This window comes from Talpa europaea (genome assembly GCF_964194135.1).
Source record: "Talpa europaea genome assembly, chromosome: 3".
Lineage (NCBI taxonomy): Eukaryota > Metazoa > Chordata > Mammalia > Eulipotyphla > Talpidae > Talpa > Talpa europaea.
Window position 1 is genome coordinate 105,518,172 of NC_140069.1, and position 19,402 is coordinate 105,537,573.

Genomic DNA, 19,402 nt, shown 5'->3' on the forward strand with positions numbered 1-19,402 from the left:
GGATAGAGGTGAGAAGGTATGGATGAAAGGGTCTGCATTACTCACTTCTAGATTGAACAGAACAAAAAGCATGATTGTAACATTTCCTTTCTGCGCTTATATGTAAGAATTAATAAATGAAACTATCAGATGAAAAGATTTATCAGTTCAAAAGAGAGGGGGGGGAAAAGATAAGGAAATGGGTAAATATGAACTTTTGTAATTAACATTTTCAATGACATTCCAGATGACATTGTAGGAAGATATTAGGAAATTAACATTAATATTATGAAAAACATTGTTTCAGATAATAAATCCAATGCTACGTTTTAAAAAATGCTATCGATACAGTCACTACTAGCAAGGTGAATAATTAAGGAAATTGAAGCTGGTATCTTGAGCTAAAAACACTGTCCCAGAACTCAGAAAAGAAAGATAGATAAAATATAATGAATATAATGATAAGCCAAATGACAAGCAACTGCAAAAAATTATCCAGGAGACCAAATGTGCATGATATAAGTGCTGCAGGAAGACAAAACTAATACAAAGAGAAGCAAAATCAAGGAAATAATTAAATAAGAGTTGTCTAAGTTGAAAAAAAATTGAAGCTTTCCCAGAAAATGGATTGTCAATTATCAGATATTAATAATAAAAAAGGGGAAAAAAACTTTCCTTCTCTATAGGAAAAAAATCAACTATATAAAGAAAAAATATCTTCAGGAAAAAATAAATTTCTTCTTTATTATACTGAATACTAAATGAAAATGGAACTTTTAAAATTATATTTTGAAGGAAAGGCCTAGATAACTTTTTAAAGCAAAAAATTCTATATTCAGCCAAGCCTTAATTTATGCAAAAATTTAAGAGATTCTTGGATATGCAAGGACTCATACCCATTCCAAAACTGTTAGTCATTTAAACACTAGAGCCACTTTAAAAACAAAACATTTAACTAGGGAAAAATGAAGATGTATTATTAAAGCATAGATATAAAATAATGAAATTGCCTAAAACTAGACTTAATGTCCAAATAATTATTGTAAATGTGCTTTCTCCCGATGGAAATCATGGCTTAATTTCCTTCTTTAAAAATAAATATTTTTTTAAAAAACTCAAGGAATACCATGTTGCTTTAAAATGAACCGACTCCCCCAAAATGAAGTTAACCTGCATTCATACCTGATTTCTGCCACAATGCGGACTAAGGCCCAATGGTAACCATGTTCTTTTTTTTCCAAAAACAGCTTTAATAAGATTTTGTAGCCTGGTAAATACAAAAACATTTTTTTTAAAAAAACAATATAATTTAACATCATTTATTAATGACAACATGGATGTAAAATCTCAGATTATTCTGATTAAAAGTAGGAGGAAAAGATAAGCTATAGACAACATCCTACAGTTTGCAGTTTGTACCAGGAACATCAATGGAACCCGTTCCCAAACACAATACGGAAAACTATCTAAGTAAATTTGAGTTCCCATTGAAAAAATATCAAAAAGCTAATGACAGTATGAGTATATATATATATATAAAGCATATATATGTATAGACCGTTCCTCAGAATTACATTTAATATCCACCCTCCACAACACTTCACACATACACTGAGCTTGCGGTTTTAAGAAGCAGCAGCTGCTGCAACTTCATGATGATTCCTATCTTCCCAGTGTATTTCTCCTTACCTGAAATAGTCTCTTTTTCTTGACCAAATATCCAAATCTACATTTGAACTTAAAAATTCAGTTAAATTGAGATTCCAGATGGTGGTGCCAAGAGGGGAAGAGCTGGGCATGCCCACACACACACAGGCTGCCAGGGCCAGGGAGGCCTCCTGGAAAGAGCCTTGTGCCCAACAGTTAGAGGCCAAAAAGACCCTGAAAGGAGGCAGTTAAGAAGGAATCCCTGCACTGGACTAGACGGCCATTTGCTGCCCCTAAGCCCAAAACCTAGAGCCAAATGTACTGCTAGTAACACGTTGCAAACATCTAAAGCTTTTAGAACTAAGAAGAAAATAGGAAAGGTGAAACTTTTGAGTGTCAAAACTTACTGAGAGTCATAGGCCAGTAGGAATTAGCTTTTCATCTTTGGACTAGAATACAATATAATTGAACTAATAATAAAGATGACATTAAATCATATTTAAAAAATTCATGCCTGAAAGCTGTCATCATGGTGGATTTTAATTTCAGTGGCCAAAACCCAAAGAATTAAAAGTGACAGTCATTCTTTTTTAAAAAAAAGATTTATTTGTTTATACAAGAACCGGGTACAGGCCAGATTCGTGGGAGGGTGAGAATATTCACCAGAGACAGAGCTGGGAACAGAACAGGCAGACTGACGAAATACACTGCTGAGGGGAGCAGCGGATGAGACAGGAGGGGTCTGCGGCGCCATGTGGGACCCTTGCCTGCCGGCCGGGATCAAACCCATGCTGCGGAGGCTTGGACAGCTTCACAGCGCTGCGCTCAACCGCCTGTGCCACCAGGGGAGGCCTGTGATGGTCATTCTTGTCAGAACTGGTGGGGGAAGGGAGCTTATGGAGGTACCCGAGCACCATTCCCAGCAGGAGAGTCAATGCGATGTGATGCCTGGATTGTATTGATCCTTCTCACACCTGCTCCTTTATAGCCTTCTGCAGCTGGAGGAGTGATTTAGGCCTTACTCTAAAACTGTGTGCTTTCAAATTTATCATTATAAAGGAATTTTCCTGCTTACAAAAAATAAACTCAAAGTCTATTGGGAAATATAAGATTGTACAAGTAATACTTGGTGAACATGACTGAACTGTAGTAATATTGCTGTGTTGTCTTTCAAATACAAAAATAGCACTAATCTTTTTAAAATTAAAGGCTTAAAGTGATGTCGGCATTTCCTCCATTAAATATAAAGAAGGAATCATGTTTCTTGAGATCTGAGCTGGGGCAATGCAGATACTATTGGTGACTGTAGGCTGCGAACTGATAGCACAAAAACTAAAACACCATGTCACCAGCTTTTGAGAAAAAATCCAGTTTAATGCAAGGTCTCCTGGCAGGAGACTGGGAAGTCAGGTATTCAAATTAATCTCCCAAAGATGGGACTTTATGTAATATTTATGAGCTTGAAAAACAAGTATGAAATGCAAGTTGGTAGGGTCTGATTTTTGTTTCCTGATGAATTCAATTTTGGGTCTAGCACTGCAGAAAACTGAACACCCCTTGCTTCTGAACATTGTCCATCTAACCTTGAATCAGGGATTCTTAGTTCTATCTTCCATGACTATTTTTGGTCCAGGCAGAGATGTAACCTCCAAGAACTAATACTCTTTTGGGCCTACACTATGAAACGCAGCTTGTCTGACTAGGCAGAATACAGGTAGGACTTTTTGTAGGGCAGTGAAACTACTTTCTATGCTATTATCCAGATATAATGGTGGATACATGTCATTACACATTTGTTCAAACCCATAGAATGTATAATACTGAGAGTGATTTTAATGTAAATGCTGGATTTAGCATAATAATAATGTGTCAGTGCAGATTCATTAGTGGTGACAAATGTGAACACTGGTAGGGGATGTTGATAATGGAGAATAAGGGTAAGGTAAATGGTGTACAGGAGCTCTACGTTTTCCATTCAATTTTGCTGTGATCCTAACTGCTCTACAAAATAGTTTATTTTCAAAAATTCCCAGTGTCAGCAAGTGAGCGGCAATTGTTCTAAAGAGCAGGAGTATTTCCAGGCACCTCTGGATTTGTATCACTGGCAGCTCCTTTGTGAGGCCTCTCAACTCAGAGCCAGTCACTCTGGCTGTGGGGTCAACATGGGTTATTTTGTTTTATCTACTTTATCAGCAATGTAATCTTGAGGACACAATTTAATTTGTTTTTTTCCCTATTGTTATGATGATAAAGAATATGTGCCCTGACAGAATAGTTCAATAAAGCATAGTTTCAGTGATTTTTGTGATTATTTAATATATCTGAGGGGATTTTCATGGGGTGTAAGGAAATATACACATACAAAAAAGAAGACTCAATGGCTTTTTATATCTACGATACACATAAATATATGCACACATCTCTGTCCAGTAACTGACTCATTTAAAATCCATTGTGTTCCCATAGAAAAGTGTCATAGATCCTGTCTGATGAAACAGCAGTTCAGAATGAGAGCCACACACTTTAGTTCTGGCCTCTGAGATGTTAATCTATTCATCAATTTGTATAGAGAGATAAAGAAAATAAATAAATGATAAAAAAATCAAGTGGGGAAAGAAAGCATGTTGTGAATGTATGTAAATAATTAAAGAATGGTGTGTATGAGCAGGGAAAAATTACATAAAGCACAAAACTTACAAAGAGGGATATTTTTTCCCTCATTAAACCTTTGGTTGCTGTGGAAATTCCTTTATGTTGTGGGTTAGGCATGCTTGTATTTTAATTTTAAAGTTTTCAAATTTGCATTTGTTTTTAATATTTTCTAAAATACTAGAATTTAAATATGGTCTTTTTTTCTTCCTTACTACCCAATAATTCTTTCCAATTCTGCTTTCTTTACACAAACTTTACTGCATTACTATAAAATAGATGGTAGCAATCCAGCCGTGAGGTTCTTTGTCTGAGAGCTTAGCTTTTCAGCTAGAACTGCCCATTGTTTCAGGCCTGACTGTTTTCTATGACAGAGATTTGAATGAAACATTAAGAATTCTCCAGGGATGGCTTTTACTAGTGAATGCAAGCCAGCTGCATTTTTAATCACAAAGTTGTCTCTGGACTGCTGCATTTGCAGCTGAGCAGAAGACCCTCTGCCCACCTTTAGCTCCTACCCATAGTGTTCCACAGGAAGCAGACTGTAACATTTCTCCAAAATACTTTCATTGAAGTTTTTTCTTGTTCGGTGGACATACTTATGACTATTTCTTTGGCTTCACATATGGCATGGTTAAAATAGACTTTTCCTTCTTATAGATGAATCTTTTTTTTTTTTTTTTTACATCATGTGCGGAAAATCTGTATATAACCTGGCCTTTAGACCGGATCTCCAAATTCTCCCAGCCATACTGCCATCTCTGAATAACAGGGTCTGAAATAGCAATAGAGTTGTCAGGTCTGTTGGGATACCAGTTTGATTGTTTCATGGGGAACATTGATTGTTTCATGGGGAACATAACCAGAGGGCACATAGTGGATGTATTTATCTAGAATTAGAAATACATATGCCAGGTCCAAATTTACATGGTCAGAAAATGTGTGATTATACTGATAACTGATTATTCAGTCAGCCATAGACATGTATGGAGACTTGTGCCTCTTCCATGTGGAGAAACTACTATTGAATGTCTACCTTCTATTGTTCATATTTATCTTAAAACTAAAAAAAAAAAAAAAATCCTAAAACTTTGAAAAGAGGGTTAAAATCATCAAATATAATTATGGATTTCTCTACTTCTTTATTTTTCCATCATGCATTTTGAAGTTCTATAATTAGATATGCAAATATTTAGGGTTGTTATGACTTTTTGATGAAAGGACTTTCTTAGCATTATTATTACACATCCTTCTTTATCTTCAATAACACATTGCTTTTCCTTTAAATCTATTTTGTTTGATGTTAATATAGAAAGTCTCCAGTTTACTTTGACTAGATTTTGCGTGACATCTTATCTTGTTTCATTCTTTTACTTTGAGCTTCGATGTGTCTTCATTTTTAACTTGTGTCTAATGTGAATTGCATGTATGGGTTGCCAATCTGCAACATTTGAATTTTAATTTATCAATCCCTTTATGTTTAATATGAATAGGAGTAGGTTGAATTCCACTATTGTACAATTTGTTTTCTATGTAATGGCTGTCTTTTCAATTTATCATTATTATATACTGAAAAATTAACTTAAATTTCTTAGTATCCTATTTTATTCCTATGTGAATTTTTGGCTCTTTCTTTTTTTTATATTTATTTTTTAGTGAGTGATCTAGAAGTTACAAAAAGCATCTTTAATTTAAGAGTCTATCTGAAATACCACTTCATTCTAGGTCCTTTTAAAAAATCAACTAAATGCAAAAAATGGGTCATGAGTGATGTATTTACAGGCACTGGATTGTAGAAGAGGCATTCTATATATCTTATCAGTAGTATTGCCACTCTTGATAAAGTGGTTTCTGCAACAATAAAGAACCAAAACTGGAAAAAGACTCTTTTAAAGAATTATAAATTGTTAGATATAGTAGGAATTCTAGGGGTTATCTGAAATATATCAGTTAAGTTTATTTCAAGGAAACAGATGGCATGTCTAAAATAGAATAATTCCAGCAGAGTTTTTAAAAGCATTACTTACAAAGTTTTTAAAATATGTAAGGAAACGATGAATGATCAAGGATGATGTAGGGAAATGATGCAGAGTTCTGGGGATTAGTAATTGTGAGATGTACTTAGTAGTCCAAAGCCTGAGGGAATAAGGGGAAGAAGTAATTATTTGCATGGAAAGGGAGACTTATATGGAGAGCACCATCTTGAAAATAGTTGTAAACTCAATTGAAGTAAATGATCAACTTAATAGAAGTGCAAAGAGGGAGCTGAGGGAATAATGCCGAACTTCATTCTCCTTTTCCCTAATCTCCTGCCAGGATTTCCTTAGGCCAAACCCAACAGGCAGTCAGAAAGTCAAGGGACTGATGGATATTATTTATACAAGTCAACTTCCCAGTAAAGACAGAAGGGTTCAGAGGATGAAAGTATACCTAGAATGGACAACAAATATATATAAAATACATGACCCAGTGATTTAAATTTTCACACAAAGATTTTGAGTCCCGAGTTGGTTAACTGACTTGCTTTGGTTTAATAAGCAAATTAGAACTAAAATCAGTGACTCACTGTCAACCTAGTTCCCGTGTTATAAAACATGACTATGTTCCACTTCCAAAATTCGTGCTTTGGGGGAAACTTCCTGATTAGAAAGCACCTGATGAGATGCCTGCATCTAAAGAACAAAGTAAATGGATGTAGTCTTTTCTCCCATTGTTCTGGTGATCAATGGTTATAATACCATCCCTACCCCAATATCAGCATTTAAAAGCAAAAATTTTAGCAAGTTCATGGGGTCTGTGAGTCATAAATTTAGACAAGAAGCAGCAGGGATGACTTCTCTGATACTCAATGCTTGAGAGCTAGCTGAGGGCCCTTGAGTGACAGCTGAACATTGACATGGCTAATGACTAGAACCATCTGAGGGCTTCCTCCTTGTTGTGTCTACTGTGAGGTTGGAATGACTCAGTGGCTAGACTAATCAGGGTCTAATGACAAAAGCGTCTACACATGACCTCTCCATACTGCTTGAAGTTTTCATTGAATCATGGATAGATTCCAGGAGAGAGAAGGAGTCTGAGAGGAAGCCTCCAGAGAGGGAGCTTCCCAAGCTGCCCAGACAGAAGCAGCATTGCTTCTTCTGAACATCTCCTTTGATAAAGTGTTTTGATTAAAAATGAGTCATGAATATCAGCTCATATTCAATGAAGGGAAATAAGATGCCACCTCCCAATGGGGGAATGACAAGTTCACGTTACAGAAGAGCATGTGGGCTCAGAGATATGGATATGGTTATTGTAGGAAAACACAACTTACCACCTCCTTCAAAGATAAGCCTTAAATCAAGTAAATTTAAATTATGAATTGATATTGAAAAAAAGAAAATTGGGGAGTCATCTGAGGGAAGAAACACCAACAAATTTTTGGAAGAAATAAGCTGAATAGGAGTAACTAATAGAGTAAAATATGTAACACTACATCAATATATGCATAAAAGTTTAGAAAAAACCTACCTGTAGAAGTACAGAGAAATACAGGACTCAGAGATGGCACATGTAACCAGGGTGTGGGATGTGAAAATAGGGGACATTAGTTTTCTGTATATACATATATACACACACACACATAGTAGTCACAGACATATATAATGGGGACATTAGCTTTCTCTCTCTATATATATATAATGGGGACATTAGCTTTTTTTATATATATATATATTTACACACACACAATTACTAGTCTATATGTATGTATGTATGTATGTGGATATAGATATAGATACACAGTAGTCAATATCCCTGTCATGCCCCACAGTAAAAGGTATTTAGTCATTTACTTGTCTGATTTTTTTTGATCAGGCATTGCCTTAAGAAATTGAGCAACTTGGGCCTCCCAGGTGGTACAGGAGTTAGTCAGCACTATCAAGCTATCACCAGCCACTGCGACACCCATTGGATCCCCGGCCAGGGAGCTAACCCACATGGTGCAACAGACTTCTCCTGTCTCGCCCGCTGTCCCCATAGCGTATTTCAGTAGATCTGCCTGTTCTGTTCCCCACTTTGTCTCTGGTGAATCCTCTCACTCTCACACCTCTGACCTAGGCCCCAATTCTTGTATGCCTAAATAAATAAAATAAATCTTAAAAAATATAAAGAAATTGAGCAACCATACAACACATACTGAAATTCTGGCATACAGTTCCCCATCCCATTACCTAAAATGGACTCTTTCCAAAAATATAGAAGAAAATAACATTTCTCAATTTATTTGAATGAACGGGCATGAATCTGACACCAAAACAAAGCAACAGTATCATAACAATATCCTCAAGTAACATAGATGTGAAAATTCTCAACAAAACTGGGAAATCTAATTCAGAAATGCATGAAAAGTACAATATAAATCTAATCTATTGTAGAAATATATAAAGTGTATAATATAGAAAGTGTTTTTTTCTCAACCCTCCCATAAAAATAGTCTTGAAACTTTCCCTCAACAAATCTCTAGGCACCAAAAGCTTCCGTGATGAATTCCTACAAACATTTAACAAAGAAATAACAACTTTACACAAACTCTTCCAAAAATTTTGAAAGTTCTCACTCTGTAAGACCATCTTTAATACTAATACCCAACAGACAAGAAGAAATTACATCTAGTTCTGGCAAAACGGTGGAAGAGGAAAGTCAGACTCATTTCTACATCACATACAAAAAAACAATATATGGATAAAAGCAACAGGTCCCAAAGGGCCACCGGAGGACACTGGTTTCACAAGCAGTGGCAACACAGCAGAAGTTAAGGGGGAAAATGCAATATAATTTTGCTTGGAGCATTACTGGGGCAGAGCAACCCAAGAGAGGGGAGGAGAGCTGTAAGGTGGAGCCTTTCTTTTCTTGGTGACTAAAGAGCTTGCACCCACATCAGGGACTTGTAACAACATGGATGGAACTAGAGGGAATTATGCAGTGAAATAAATCAGAAGGAGATATGTTAACGGGCAGGGGGAGGGGCACCCCTGAACCCACAAGCCTGCCTGCTCTAAATAGGTTCTGCCATCCACTGCATCAAGAGAAAATATTTTCTAATGCATAAAACTTTTCATGCAAAGGAACTTTAATACAATTAGTGTGCAATAAAGAGAAGAGAAGGAAAAGACTGTAGTTTCCAAATCAAGCAACCAAAGTTATCCCTCCCCTCATGGGTAAATGTCCAGCCAAACAGGATTGGCACAAAGCAGGACTGCTGAGACCCAAAAGCTTGCCACATTATACCTTATAATAAGGTATCTTCTGGTGGGGAACCACAGGAAAGAGACAGAAGGGGCCAGGCAAATCTGGAAGGAAAGGAGCAAAATCAAAACCCAAGTCAAGATAAAGTGCATTGGCATCCCCCCAGGGTCTCTCGCCCACGTCTCTGTCTCAGGTGTTGCCTTCCAAGTCCCTGATACAAGTCGGAGGTCAAGAAGCAAACACAGCTTCTTCACATGTCTCTCTGCTCCATGTGCCTCCTTCAGGTCTCTTCATCTCTCCCTTCCCTCAACCAGTCTTTCAATTCCCCTCCCTGCCCAGCTGCACCATTTTTTGGTTGGGGCAGGGCGCCTTGAATCTCCCCATTCTCTGGGAATAACCTTGTTATAGAAAGACAAATATTGCATGTCTTCACCCATGTTTGGGATACAGAGAAAACAAATAAACAAACAAACAAAAAACCACAAAGAAACTCACAAAACTGAACCAAAATAAACCCTAGAAATAAGACTGCAGAAATGAGGTTACTAGAGTGATGAGGGTGGGGAAAAAACAGGGAGGGGCTTATAGTGCCTCTTCATGGATTCCATGTTCATTTTGGGGGACTTAGTATGTGCCCTGGGGATTTGGAGGCTTTGATACCATGAGGTTATTCCCGCTTGCTCCTTCTGGGGGTGGTGCCTGTGTCCTAGAGCAGAACTGCAGCCATAACCTCTTAGAACCTGCTTTGACCAGCATCTACTGATCAGACTCTGGGGGCCCTGCAAAAATAAGAAGGCAAGTGTTTATGGGAAAAGAGGTGGGAACAACAAACTGGAAGGAAATGTGAGCATGCTTTGACCATTCCTTGTAAAACAGGCTTGGACTTGCAAAACAGTTTCTGACTCGTTTCAGAATGACCCGTTCTAATCCCAGTCACACTGTCATTCAAGCAAATAAAGACTTTTAGACATGAAGTGATTCAGTAATGATCATTATTAGGGAGTTGATTGAAAAGATGCTCTAGCAAAATCAGAAAATAATTAACAAAGAGAAAGCTATGGTATCTTTAAAAAACAATGAATCTAAAACAGGCGTGTGATAGAAGAAAGTTCCCAAATTAACAGTTTTACACATGTGTAGAGACCAATTTGTACAGATTGGAGGACCAGATGAGTTCTAAGAGGGAGGCGTCTGGGGGAAAGATGGATTTTGGGGACAAATAATTTAAAACATTCAAAGGAAATAATAAATGTTAATTGTGTGTGAAAAATTAAGGCAACCAATCTATATCCAGCATGGAAATTGGGAGTGCAAAGGGCTAATGTGGGCCTGGATAACTTTCAGTATAGACTGAACAGTCACAACTGTGACAATTCTTAATGCAATTTAAAATAATCTTTTCCCTTAATTTTAGAAGGATCTTCTAGAATCTAGCAAATCAGCAAATTCAATTTTGAAATCAATTTCTTTAACTTGTGTTTAATTTAAGTGAAAATAAATTTCATACCATCTTACCTAAAAAAATATATATATTATGTAAAGTATGATGAAATCATTTCTCAGTCTATTTACCTAACCACACAACCTTCCTTATATACATATGCATGGAAGAGTGGCCTAGAATCACACCTGTCTAAGTAAGGTTCACTATATTTCTCGGTGGTGGGTGTTTGTCGACTTTTTTTTCAACTCTTATCTTCATATGTTTTTATAATAGGTGAACTTTTACAATGAGTGTATATCATTTCCATGAAGACAAGGAAGAAGAAAGCTTTAATAAAGGATTCATCACCGAAGTGTGAGAAATGTATTACAACCTTAGGCTATTGGGTGCTTAAAGCAGGGAAAATTCAGCGGCCAATCTGCACACAGTAGAAGCAAGGGAGCTGGCTGACTGCTCATCCATCTTTACTGCCATCTCTCAAAAGCTTGAAGATTGCCCTTCATGCTAAGGCTTCCACCCCGCCCCCCCTTATTCCGAATGCCCTTCCTTGAAGGAAATTTTCATGACCACAAAACACTGTGTCCAACAATGGCTTAGTTCTTTCCCTTTCAATTCCCATAGAATTCAGAGAATACAGGAATGGACTATTAAGAGGAGCAAGCACAATGAGTGCCACCCTTTATTATTCTAATAGGAATTAGATAATAAAGTTTGCAAACAAAGAACCCCAAGGGAACTGACAAAAATAAACCCTAGAGGCAGAATTGAGGCTACTAGAAGGGGAGGGAGGGAGGGTGTAGGCATGGTGCGAAAATTTCAAGAAACTGTGTGACCATATAGTCTAGTGGATAAAAATAAGGGCTTTGAAATCAGAAAAACAATGTTTTTATTCCAGTTTCATTATTCATTAACTGTATGATTCTGCACAGTTTACATGCTCTTCCTCAGACTCCGATTCTTATTACCTGCTGTGGAGTCATCTACACAAAACAATGATTATTGGGGGCAACACGTTATTAGTCCTTAAACTACTTTTGGCATCACCGTTATTACCTGTCCAAAGAGTTCAAGAAAACTATGATCTTCATGAAACACTCAAAAATGCAGGGATTACAGCACTGATGGAAAGGCAAATGGGACAGCTTCCCAGGATGTTCAGGAAATAACAGAGATTGAAGCAATAAAAAAGTTGATGAACATAAAAGACTGACAAGAGTAACTGATGTTCCAGGATGAAGTCAGACAGAGTAATAGAAGTCAGGATCAAACATATACATCAACTTTTTGCTTTCTTTGAGTTTGTACATAGTATGGCCATATTTTTCATAAGCCAGTAGGACTCCTTTCATTTCTACAGTGTTGAAGCTGGTTGTAATTAAATCAGAGGCATATGGCATAAGGTTTTGCTCATGTGTTTTTCAATTTTTAGGGTTAAAATAGAATTTTATCTGAAATATCTTAATCTGTTACAAAATTGTGTCTCAGATACATTTCAACCATCACTTGTAATTTCCACAGGAAAAAGAAAGATAAAACTGGCAAAATGGAAAGAACTGATAATTTTCAAAATCCCTATTATCTCAGGAGGTTTTTTTTTTAATTTATTAGATAATGATAGAGGCTATAATTATCTAAATTATGCAGTTACCAACAGTCATTATTGACATTAACCACTTAAAACTTAAACTTTCTTTTCCACTAGAGGCACAGTCATTTTCACACTTAGTATTAAGGATAGAACAAAACTTTGGAGCTGATTACACTTGTGTGGCAGGGACTAATTGTATTAGAATACACTAATGACCTGGAGACATCTGTGTATAATTGAAATGGCTCCTTGTGATACAGACAAAATCAATGACAGGTGATCCATGCTAGAATTCATCCTGGCAATTTTTCTAATTACATAAATAAAGGAAAACCCTCAAGTATCAAGCTCTGAGGGGCTGATAATAAATCAAACCTCTTTCCCAATCCTCACCTCTAGGTTGAGAAATCAGACAGCACAATCAGACAGATGGAGAATGCTAGAGCCCTAACTCTGATAAATCTGATTGGGGATGCAGCTCAGGGCTGGTGCCCAAAAGGCATCCTGAACCATCTACTCAGTTCACAGGTACTGTCAAAGCAGAGATTAAACCTGATGACCTGGTCACTAACAGAGCTGGATGACCTCATGGTCCCCAACAGAGGTACATGGTTTACACAAGTCAGAGGAAAACAGATGGAATGTTCTAGTGGAAGAAATGTACACATTGGCCCCTTGGTGCTCCCACACAGCAGCAGTGTATCCTGGACTTCTTACATGAAGTTCAGGACTTCAACATGCAGTTCTGCTTCTTCAACAGGAAAGAAGCAGAAACTCCCACTGCTCCTAGAGGCTACTAGCCCCATGGACCCACATTGTATTCGCTGCATTCAGGCTAGTCCAGAGTGAGCTGATGGAGGACTCTGCTCCATGAAGCACTGACATGAATGTGTGGGAAGACAAGAAACTGATGATGGCCAAACTGTCACACATCCTAAGGATATGAGGTTGCCTCTGAGTATCAAATTCAAGTTCCTGTACTAGGTCTACATGTTTCCATTAAGCAATGTTGCTCTGGGCTCTGAGTGTAGACTAAAGAGAAATCAAGCACACACAGGATTAATAGAATTCTCCTTTGTTATAGATTCTTACTGTTTTTCAACTTGGAGAATGACATATGAGACTTGTTATGCTCCAGCTATTCAATGAAAAATGAATCATGAAAGGTGAATCAGCAGAGCCTGAAGATTCTATTTGTAATAAGAGTCTCATGTTCTTAATGCTTAAAGTAACCTCTTAAGTCTGAAAACTGTAGGGAAAATAATTATGTAACAATTTCTTGATTTCTATACTTTAAAAACAATTTTCTCAGACATTATTAAATTCTAACTGTCCACTGATATAAGTATGGATACAAAACGTATTTGCTCTGACATAATAATTTAGACCTACTCCCATTAAAATAAAATATGTTGTTTGTTCACAAAAATAATAAATTTTCTTTAAAAATCTGGACATAAAAAAAGCTTTAGGGATTAAAAAGTTCCCCATAAAAGCACATCTCAGAAATAAGTATTATTGTTCTTGTGATTTAACTTCCCAAATACCCTTATCTATTTCCCTTTAATTACCAGCAATAAAAAAACTCTTAAAGCACTCAAGATCACACATGTAGTCCTTCATCTATAATCATGTTATAAAGCAAAAACCAGGCATACTTTTATTTTCCATCATTACATTAAACAGTCTTCAAAGCACATTTTGTAAATATATTTTCTTATTCTGACCTGCATAAACTGATATATTATAGAACAACTGAAAGGCAGAGAGAAGTAATATAAAATTAATTTTCAAAATTCTCTGTATGCCCATTACCCACAGCTAAGAATTTCTCTTTTTGCTGTTTTTTTCTTTCAGAAGTATTTTAAGACAGGTAAGAAATAAGAAGTGCTCCACCAAGGTTTAGGAAGATGTTTGATGTCTTTGGAGTAGGCACAGGAGATAAACCCAGCATCTTCACTCTGCCGTCATCTTGCCCTTCTCCAACTTTCTTAAGTTACAAGAGAAACATTTTCTGGTTCTAATATCAGTCAATGTGCGGAGTCAACACTCGACCTGCCAACATTCATTGTAATGCAAAGAAACTTTGCTATTGTTCTTTAAAATGGTTAGGATTAGCCTTTTAGACGTTAAAAAAATCTAGCACCCCTCAAATTCTCCTTCTATTTGAGCACAGGCATTCATAATACCAAATGAACACATTGACCATGAAGAATTCAGCTATTTTGGAAAAACCACTGTACCAAATCCTATTCAAACTGTTTCAGTGTTTGTGGTCTAAGTAGTTCCCAAGTACCAAAGAGATATACAGAGAGATGAACTGACTCTTTTGGAGTTCACTTCCTGACAAATGGAGCAAAGGGACTCAGTCAGAGCTGTGCTGTCCATCAGGCAGTGAGTTTCCACACATTAACTGAGCAATAAAATGACCTTAACCTTGACCTCTTCACCTCAACTCCTCTTTCTCAATGGTAGGCTGAAACAGAAAAGTTTTGAGTTCTCTTTGAGAAAAACAAGTCAAAATTGCTAACACTTAACTATCACTTCCAACAACACTGCCCCTGACATGATTAAATTTGCATCTCATGACACTGTATAAGGTAATGGAAAATATGATCGCCTACTCCCCATGTTGGAAAGCAGGACTCAGAGGCTCAGATAGGTCTTCCAACTTCGTCTTCTGATACCTTACTTACTGCTCCTTCTACTCTATCAACCTTACTCCTGTTCAAAAGCAAAGAGAAAATTAGCCAAGACAAATGGCTGAACAAAATAGCAGACAAAGCAGCTTTATTAAGAAACCACGCAGTTGACAGCTTTCCTCATTCCATAATACGGTGTCTATAAAATGTGCGTTACCTTCAAAGATTTTTAAGAAGTTCAATCTTCCTTTTTTCCTTTGTACAACTCCCTGCAAATTGAAAGCTATTCCAATGAAATGATTGAAGGGAACAATGCACTGGCATCAAGGTCCCTTAACTCTCATTCTGCTAAAATGAAATTATGAGGTAACTGCCCACCTGAGGAAGTTTAGACAAAGTAATAGGGTTGGGCCCGTTAATCAGCTGGGCATTTGTTTACCCCAATCTGGTCCTGGCTCTCTGAGGACTACCTTCTCTGCCTACAGGCCACAGAGGAACCTCAATAATTTGCCATCGTAAAAATGAAAAATCACTGCCTGGAAGTGAAGCAAATGAGTTCTGTGCGACAATATGGGTGATTTTTTTTTTCCTCCCACAAAGTACTTATATCAAAGGAAAGGAATAAATCATGGAGTTTCCAAAGAGCTGTCTTGTCTTTTATACAGTAGGTTAGCCTTAGTTCTTGATTTGTCATTTGGCCAATATCTACCTTCTAAGGTAGTTCTAAGGAAATGCTTTTTTTTTTTTCTGGAAGAATGAGGGATATTGTCCTATTTGTCCAGATAAATTAATATATGAGTCATCTCCACACTGATGGGTCATCTTGTTTGGGGTATTATTCGGCTCACATCTGAGCCTCTGGCACTCAGCAATTATTCCTTTCAGTAACCAAAAATTTAGAAGCAAACAGGTAGAAATTCTTAAAAAGTAGACATTCCCCTAAAAGTAACAAATATGGAAACTTAGTTCTCAGAAGATTTCTGTTATCTTTTCCTGACATATTTAGCTTCCACTATTTCCACTGATTGTAATTTATTAAGGCCTTGAGAGTCTCAAGCCTGTCTATCCATCAAAAGACAAAAATCCAAGGACCCCACAGTCTCACCCACTGGAAAGTCTGCAACAAATCAAGAAAAGCTGTTGTCATGATTTCCCTCAGAGACCAAACATTAGCACCTACTATACGTCCTACTTTATTAAATTTTAGAATTCTATTCTGAATCTGAATCTAATCTGAAACAGTATAAAGACCTTTATCAACATGGAAAACTAAAACAAAATCTAGTAATATTTCATGGGATGATTTGGCTTCCCTGGCCCATGTGGTTTCATGACCTTGCTTTCTCAAGTGTAAAATGGGCCCATTATATTAACACGTCACACCTCATTATTGGGCTTCTCTTCCATGTCTTCCTTCCTGACTTCTGTCACCACACAACTTTTCTTCTTATGTTGTTCTCTACATCTTTATTTTAATAACAGCTTGTGCTGCTGACATTGAGTGCTTTTCAATTAGTGCCTGTGAGTGTATTAGATGTTAGAGAGGAAAAAAAAATTATAGATCACCTAGTCTCTTCCTTTTGCTAAATCAGGGGAAATAAAAAGCTCAGAAAGTTAAGTAGTTTTCTCCAGATGTCACAACTCTGTCTTTATCTTCTGACTCAACACTGAACTTGCACTCAGACATCACTGGTCTTTATTATGTGTGTGTGTGCATTATGCTTAGTCAGTGGGCTCTTTCTGCAGGTAAAATATTACGAGGAAGGCAAAATGAATATAGGAGAAATTCAAAGCAGAGTTGGGGCCTAGAGACCCAATTTCTGGACCCTCACTCCTGTCCTGAGACAAGGCAGTAAGATCTCTGTAGAAGGTGATCATAAGAGTATTATGATCACAGTAAGACAGGCACAAAGCAGTCGAGAGAGATGTATCTGTTGTGACTTTTGAGCCTAAAGATACATAGTGACTGACCACCACTCTCCCCAGGGGTCCACCCAGCACCATTCATAAACCAACATGCTCTACCATGTTAGCCAAGTTGAGAGTAGAACAATATTAGCCATCCAACATTTCTATATCCAGAAGTCTCTAGAAGTTGGAATTTTTAACATTGCCTGAGAAAGCACTCATGTCTGATCACTGATTAATCAATGTCAACTTCCTTTGAAAGGAGTTATCTAAAAATTAAGAGTTAATGTCAATGACTTCAGTTAAGCAGATTAAACTCGTGGAGAATAACAACTTAGTCAAAATTCCACACAGTGGGAAAGTAGAGAGTGTCAGTATTCTACGGGAAATGTCAAGTATTTGAAAAAAATTAAAGTCTAGAATATCTATATATCTATATATGCATATATGTATGTGTGTGTGCATGTGTATGTGTACAAGAAAGTGGTTCTGAATAGTAATGCGGCAGCTGCAAATACTTGTTGTAAGTAGTCAAGTTTTAAAAAACAGCTTGTTTAACACACACACAATCTTAAGACACACACAGTCTTAAACACACACACAATCTTAAGACACTCTCCATCATTTGGAGAGAAAATGAAATAGAAGTTGAAACAATGCTATTTTGACTTATTCCAAACTGTACTTTTTCTTAGCTGGAAAAGAAAATACAAGAAAGACATCTGGAAAATGACCAGCAAATAGGTGTAAAAGTCTTAAGTTTTCTACTTTTGCATTTCCTGATTCTACTTGGTTTTCAATCCCATCACCTCTGAGACAATATCTTTACCATGACTAAATTTTCTTTTCCAGCTCAGTTCATGATGCAGAGAACAAATCATGATACCACAAGTTAGAAGGTCAGAGATCTAGTCCCTGCTAGCTCCCATTACTCTAGGAAATCATTCAACTTCTGGAGTCTCAGTTTCCTCATCTGTTAATTATTATGAAGAATTCTTATTCACTTGTTACTAAGTGTATTAGCGGGGAAATATACATTCACAGCCATTATTATCTGATTTTTAAGGTGTTTCATTTAGCAAATGCTTATACAGCCCTTATCACATCTAGGGGTCATTTTTAAAAGCCCTCTAAATATTAATTTATTTAATACTCATCCCTATGAAGTGTTACAGATAAAAAATGGAGACATGAAGATGTTACATAATTTTTTCAAGATCACATGACTACTAAGTAATGGAGTCAAAATTCAGACCAGGTAACTGACTCCAAAGTCCCACTTTTTTACTTATTACCCTGTGCTGCATCACTAAAAGTAAAATATCATTTTTTAAAAAGTTTCTTGACATTGTATAAGTTAAAAACTAAATCATCAGTTTCAAACAATGTGACATGAGTAGCTGTGAGCCAACCATCAAAGGTAGAATGATTTTCCTAATTGCCTCTTGGCTGTTGGAATTGTGTATTCAATGCTTTTCATGATGAGTATTAATCTTTAGCAAGTGAGTGCCTCCTAAAAATTCTGAGGGATAAACTAAAGTTGGCTTTATAGGCAAAGCTATATTTAATTGCATTTTCTGTATTACCAGAACAGTGAATAAGTTTTGGAATACAGTAGAGTCTTCTCCAGCAGGCTTCCTCCAGGTTTACAGAGGCTATTTGGGCAGAAGCTACACTCAACACTTTGTAGATCAGATTGCAATGCTAATTATTTAGGGGTGATCTCTTTCACGGGGCTAAGGAGGGGGCTTATCTTAAGTAACTGAGTTAGAGCTCTGGGACTTACAATATCTGTTTTCTTTGTCAATATTAAAGATTACTGTCCCTCCCGATCATCCTTGCTAAGAACCCCAAATATTAAGAATGAAACACAATAAAGCACTGAGATAGCAGATACCTGAGCTTGAAAGTATTAGGTGCATCTCTTTGATAAAAGGAGCCTCTATCTTTGATCACTCAACTAATGTGTTTTTGTAATGAGGGTGAATCCAGAAAGAATGATATGCATCTTCATGAGGAGACCCTAAGGTAAATATCATTGCTAATGTGCTAATAGGAGAATCTAAAATCCTCCAACAAGACAACCCTGGTATCTCTTTGGACAAAGATTCATAATCGTAGTATCTGGGTGTATTTTCTTGTATGTGATGAGGAGAAAATAAGCTACAGCCTCCCATGGAGAAAGCAGAAAGACAGAAGTTTCAAGCCAGCTCCCCAGCCTCCCACCTCACTCCTAACTAGTTTCCTTGGCCTCTCCCTTTCCCCAGAGAATATAAAAAGAATGAATATAATTCAGATGAAAGTCTATAGTGATTATAT